Genomic DNA, 6,828 nt, shown 5'->3' with positions numbered 1-6,828 from the left:
ATTCAAGACCTGCTCGAATTTATTTTCGAAAGAGAATGCATAGGTTTGTCGCCATACGCAAAGTCGCTGCAGAACCTCCCAACTGGAGGTTAATGTCACGAAGCCAGGCTAACACTGGCTGATCATGGACAAAAGTAAGCGAAGCACGCTATTTCCTTCGGAAATTGTAGATGCCAGTGCCCTTTCACTCGGACAAATATTGTTTTCTTATCTCCAGTGCAGGAGGCGTGAGTTTAATTTGATGGGAAAAGCGTGCTCCGTTTACTTATATACGCACCTGATATATCCCCGTGCTCTTCATCTTTTGATTAAGGTTTCTGAAATATTATGTGTCAAAGCCAGGCAATAAAGAAAAAAGAAGCCTGCTATGGATTAGTAGTTGCACGCTCGGCTGGGGATTGAAGGAATTGTAATTCGACTCCCAGAAGAGACATTTTTTTTTTATTCAGTGCCAAAGCGGAAGCGGGCGCTTTTTGATCGAATATACCCTGCGGACGCCACTCATAAGCCTAGAAAGGTTAAAAAGAAAAGAAAAGAAAGAGATAGATAGAAGGCCGCTTGCTGGATAGCCTAGGCAGATGCAGTATAGACGCTTCTGAAAGGTTTGACAACCATGAATAGGGTTGCCAATCATTCCGGATTCATTTATTTATTATCGGCAGCTGAAAGCCGCGAACACGTTCCACTGCCGAAAAGAATTAAGGCGCGGTTGCAGTCAAAAAGCGGGCATCATCATTATTCTGCGACAGCTTCCGGCAGGACGGAGCATGAAATACCTATCCGTCGAGTTCCCACCTACAGTGATCTAATTTTTAATCGTATCTATATGTGGAAAACGAGAACAATGTGTGAGGGCGCCATCACCGCGCACTATTTTCTCGGAGCAACCGCGCCTTACATTCTCTTTTTAATTGTCCTAAAGTACTATTGGATAGAAGACGCTTAATGAAAGTGAGGCCACTATGATGCAATCTTTGCCGGATTTCATTCGATTCTTGCCATCCTCCCATCTGAATGTTTGTCTTCAGTCGTAGCAAAGGCATGGGGCCATAACCAAGCGCAGATTGAATGATAAGATGTGAAGTTCTAGCAAGTTTTTATATCATCTCCATCCGGCTGCCTATGCTGATAAGAAATGACCATACACACTCACGCCCTAATAACACTCCTGCCATTGCAGGGACATTCTTGTACGAAATTTCTCGCTCTTGAGCTGTAGTCATGCGTGCGCAGCGATTGCTTTTAGCAAATTTACTCTGGTATTTATACATAAGTACACGCAAATCATCTTTGTAGAAATAGAGGCTCGGTGGCTGATAAGAACTGCGTCTCTCATCACCGTGCAAGCGCTCCACTACACAGCTTGCAAACTTCCTGTCCTCTCCTGCCTCCCTGCCACCAAAAAAATAACCCCCCCCCCCCCCCCCTCCTCTACTGTGTGCGAATACGATGGTGACGCATTTCAAGTTGTAATTCTGTATACCCATAAAGTGTCACATGGATTAAGGAAGGTGGCAAACAAAAAGGATGTGAGTATTTAGGGCACCAAAAAAGTTGATAAGCCTTGTAACAGAGTAAACGAACACGGCAAGCGTGGGCCGCCATCAGGGCCGCCTCCGCCAGCGGCCCTGATGGTGTACCTACCTTTGTTTTAAAATCATGTGCGAACGAAATTGCTCATTATTTAGTCACCTTGTTCCAAACATCGCTTAACTCGGCATGTTTGCCAAATGACTGGAAAAATGCTAATGTTGTCCCAGTGCATAAAAGCGGTTCGAAAATGTCTGTTGTTAATTACCGACCCATTTCTCTGACTAGCGTGTGTTGTAAAACATTGGAACATATAATTTACAGTGCAGTCATGAAACACCTTGACTCTCATGACTTCTTTACGCCAGTTCAGCATGGCTTTAGAATGGGTTTTTCCTGTACCACCCAGTTACTTGAGTTCAGTAATGATCTATTTTCCTCTTTTGACCACGGATATCAAATTGATTGTGTATTTCTGGATTTTAAAAAAGCCTTTGATTCTGTACCTCATGTGCTATTATTACATAAGTTACGTTGCCTTGGTCTGCATCCCAATATCCTCGACTGGCTTCATTCATATCTCCAGGACCGCATGCAGCGTGTTGCAATTAACGGTTGTAACTCCGATTCCGTAAACGTCTCCTCAGGTGTGCCCCAGGGGTCTGTCCTTGGACCCCTTCTTTTTCTCATTTTTATTAATGATATTGTTCTTGACCTCACCTGCCAAGTTCGGCTATATGCTGACGACTGTGTGCTTTATCATGTTGTGGAAAGTTCTTCTGACGCATTAAAACTTCAGCGACACTTAAATTTTATCCAGCACTGGTGCTCAAAATGGCAAATGTCTTTGAACATTTCAAAATGCAAGCTTGTCTCGTTCACTCGTAAGCGTTCCCCTCTACCGACCTGCTACTCAATAAATAATGTTCCCCTGCAAAAAGTTTCTGAATATAAGTATCTCGGCGTATATTTCACCTCTAACCTTACGTGGACGAGACAAGTTGAGCATATTACATCGAAAGCCTGCAGAATGTTTAATTTTTTAAAGCGTAATTTCAGCAAAGCGCAGTCAAATGTCAAGCAGCTCCTGTATTTCACTTACATAAGGCCAATTCTTGAATATGCATGCCCTGTATGGGATCCCCAGCTTATTTACTTATCAGACATGCTCGAACGCGTCCAAAATAATGCTGCCAGATTTGTGTCTAATAATCATAATTTTTCATCTAGTGTCACGTCTATTAAACATCATCTTGGTTGGGAATCTTTAGCTCACCGCAGAAAACATTTCAGACTGCAGATCATGTATCGCATTTATTTTGGAAAGTTCAGCATTGACAAAGACCGGTACCTGCTTCAACCTCACTTTTTGTCTGGACGACTTGATCATCAGTGGAAGATCCGCGAAATAAAACGCCGGACAGATGTGTATAACACCTCGTTTTTTCCACTGACGATCAATGAGTGGAACCGGCTGCCAGCTGGCATCACTGAGTGTTGCACTGAAAATTTATTTCGGGCTTTTTATCGGATGTGTGACGTGGCGCCCAGTTCTCTTGCGTGTGTTTCCTTCATTACTTTGTTTTTTGAGTGTTTTCATCACTTTGTTCGTCGCGCAGTTGACCCCTTTAGATGCATGTTTTTCATTCCGCATTATCACTTGTGTCCTGTTATTTTCTTCATTTTTATGTATTTTATCACTGGCGTTCCCAGCAAGATTACTTGTCATCTCTCCCCCTGCAACAATGCCTTCGGGTGCTGCAGGAACTTGTAATAAATAAATAAATAAATAAATAAATAAATAAATAAATAAATAAATAAATAAATAAATAAATAAATAAATAAATAAATAAATAAATAAATAAATAAATAAATAAATAAATAAATAAATAAATAAATAAATAAATAAATAAATAAATAAATAAATAAATAAATAAATAAATAAATAAATAAATAAATAAATAAAGAGAAAGGAATGTGAAATTGCTCATCAGTTTTACATTCATACCATGTCAGAAAGAAGTCATTTATAAGATCCCGGTTTTGTGCGGAAAACAAAATATAGGACACATGGAGAGATGTGTTAACGCTCCTTGAACATCAAAATGACTGTGAGAAAAGCAGCCACCAGGGGAATCTTGCGCAGCATTGTTGGCGATGCAAAACAGGCTGCAAGCCATTATTACACAGGACTGAAATTGTAGGCATCCCAATTCTTTATTTTTATTTCGGAAAATCATAGTGGTTGGTTACGTCTGGCGTTGCATATCTTTCGGTTCGCGATTCCCAAAGTGCAACCCGCCTGTCTTGAACGAATAAAGTGTCAATTAACGTTTGCCAAGTCCCGACCCGTGCTCAAGCACTCCTGTATTTTGCGCGCACATGACAGTGGAATGAGGTGAATCTGTTACTTCTCTGGGTTACGAATTGCAGGCTATACATTACTTTCAAACAGCGGAAAAGTTAGCGCAGGCGTAGAAGGAAACATATGTGACGCGAAGAGTGCTGACTGCACGACTAGCTCAAGTATATGCTTTCGGGAGTACTTACTGAATTAATTGGGTTTAATTTTAGCTCTGAAGTGCGTGGAAAGGGTGAGATCCCGAAAAATCTGCCTATTTTCTAATAATTCCGCAAGTGTGCGAGAAAGATGTATTTTGTAATAACTGGAGTAAAGAGCGACATCCGGTTGAGCGCGATTTGGCCCTGCGAGTGTAGGTAGGCACACGACAAATAGGATGAGCGGGTGCTTTGCATGGAGATGTAAATATACATGAATTTAATGGTCGCAAAGAAATTACAGAGAAATACAAGATTAAACGCGAAAATAAACGTTTAGACGCGATGACACATTTAACGCCACGTTTTTGTTCCGAGATTCTGTGTTATGTTTGAATGCGCAGTGTTTGAAACTCCCGCGCGAGATAATGTAGTTTTGACGTCATGACCCTGTCGACCAATCAGGATTTTTTCCGACATGTTTAAAAAGGTGTCGTACTGTTTGGCGCCATACGGCGACGCCTTTTCGACGAAACAAGCTGTATGCGCTATCGCGTAAGAACAAAAATAAGGCAGATCTAATCTCGTCGCAGTAGTAAAGGAAAGAGCCGCGGCCGCTTCCAGGTTTCAGTTAGGTTACGTGAGTGATGTCACTGCGATAGCAGCGCACCAGCCTCACTTTGCAGTGCGTCAGGCAGGCTTCGGTGACGGTGTGCAGTGCGGTGGGAATAAAACTCTGCAGGCCGCTTTTTTTTTTTTTTTTTTTTTTTTTTTTTAATGGGGGAGGCAAGAAATATAACTGAAATTTCAGGCTTGCAGTGACGTGGCATACCAGTGTTCTGCCTTGCGCTGGTGGACCGTTGACCCGCGCTCGATGTTTTCACGTTGGAGATAGTGAGAGATTTCTGAGCTGGGGCTGTAATAATTTCGTTCGTCTGCCTTGTTGTTGTTTGCGTCGGACAATATATGATGGCCAAGGTAAACCAAGTTCTATTTCATCACGCCCTGTACTGCAAACACTACCCCTCGGAAACTCCACGAAGTAAAGCTCAGCTTCCATAGCCTAGCGCCACGAATCAAGTCGTTCTAGTGCAGTGAAGACTGCATGCTGGTAGGTCGAACACGTGCACTCGTGAGTCCCTAATAAATCTCATCAATTAACCACGCATTGTCTTCAACATTATGAAAATTGGTTGACGCGATTGGATGGGGGGCCTCCATTTAGGGGCGTCTACCGCTCCGTTCATGAATTCGGAGTCTTCGCTGAGGGAGACCGTACCGGAAGGCTCCGAATCAGGTCAGGAGATCGCCGATTCTGTCAGTATCAGTGCTCCGGGCGAGTGTTCTTTTCGAGCTATTAATGCACCTCAGTTTTAATTGATTGCTTTTCAGCCCAAGACAGAATAGCTAGTGCGGCGTTCCTGCCACTTTTTATTTACTGCTTCTTTTTTTTTATTTTTCGCTCCTTCTGATGGGCCACTTCTACAGGGCATTCAAGGCTTGTCGCTCGTTCGCTTCTTTCTCGGAGAAGCAGTCGGGTGTCGAGAGTCTACCGAAAACGGCACACATGCGGTTACGTCGCACCAAGCGACGCTGCCTGGGCGAAAGCCGGGCGAAAGCAGCGAAACCGCGCTAATCGGGAACATCCCTTCGCGCGCAGACTGGCCTCCGTCAGAACAGGTCCTGTTCGCCGCACACCTGAGAGCCGCAGGCACGCCGGCAGAAAGCCAAACACAGCCTCCTCCTCTCTCCGGTCGGAAGCGCAGCCACCGAGGGGGCCAAGCCGGCTGGACTTTCTTCTCCTCCTAATAACAGCGGCACACGCACCTAGTCCCCAGAGCGGGCGCCTCAGGAAGCGGACCGCCGACTCTCGGCCCGAAGGCACTGGCGCGTCCCCGATGCTCGGCGGTGGAAGCACCCGCTCTCTTTCGGCCGACGTATTCTAGTCAGCCGATTACCGCTGTTCGTCCATTGTGACACAGTCGACTTGCGCCGCCTTTATCTCGATCTGAACATAACCTTCAGCGGTCACCGTGGCTCCAATTTCATTTGGAATACATGCAGAATTGAGGCTTTCTTATGAAGGATGCCCCCGTATGACCATTGTCACGTTTTTCTTCACGTTTTTTTTTTTAACGGCGTAAAACATTTCTTGCTGACAAAAAAAAAAAGAAAAAAAAAAGAGAAATGTCTGCCGGCGAAAGTAATGCTTGGCATTAATTTGTAAATATAAGAACATGGGCACTCTCAGGCTGGATACGGCAGTCCTCCCTGCTTTGGACGTGGACATCTCTGCAACATATTACAGGGGACTAGTGTGACGACTGCTTGAAAGTGTCAAGATTTAGTGCGCAATGGAGGCAGCAAATCCTTGCTTGCACGTGGCGACAAACACCGTAGCGCGACACTCATAGGCACCATGGTATCGGACTTCGCTATTGGGAATGCCACTGTGCAATTGCAGCTCATGCCGGTTCGTTCGTTCAACACATTTATTTATTCAAAAGGGGGAGGCCTGTGGCGCAACGGATAACGCGTCTGACTACGGATCAGAAGATTCCAGGTTCGAATCCTGGCAGGCTCGCGTGGTTCTTTTTCTTTTTGCACAACATGAACCGTCGTTGTGTCGTTCATTTGTACTGCGCTTTTGTGCTCACGGCTGTCTGCATGGGGCCAGCGTAGATGACTTGAACAGGACGGTGCAACAAACGGGCATGGACACTGCTGACCAGGAATTTGCTGTAATGAATATACAAACGAGCAAAGGAAGATAACTAGATGGTTCTTGGGAACGAAAGC

The 6,828-nt window shown here is 44.4% G+C and overlaps 1 non-coding gene across 1 annotated transcript; it reads left to right on the top strand.

The window, feature by feature from the left end:
* The first annotated feature begins 6,540 nt into the window (after positions 1-6,540).
* TRNAR-ACG (transfer RNA arginine (anticodon ACG)) lies at positions 6,541-6,613 on the top strand. Its single transcript has one exon. It is a non-coding gene; the product is annotated as a tRNA-Arg (tRNA).
* The last annotated feature ends 215 nt before the right edge of the window (positions 6,614-6,828 follow it).

The sequence above is a fragment of the Amblyomma maculatum genome, chromosome 1 (genome assembly GCF_055883805.1).
Source record: "Amblyomma maculatum isolate TAMU_Amacu chromosome 1, ASM5588380v1, whole genome shotgun sequence".
In the NCBI taxonomy this organism is placed as follows: domain Eukaryota; kingdom Metazoa; phylum Arthropoda; class Arachnida; order Ixodida; family Ixodidae; genus Amblyomma; species Amblyomma maculatum.
The sequence above is the reverse complement of the archived record's forward strand: the minus strand, read 5'-3'. Positions and strand labels throughout refer to the sequence as shown.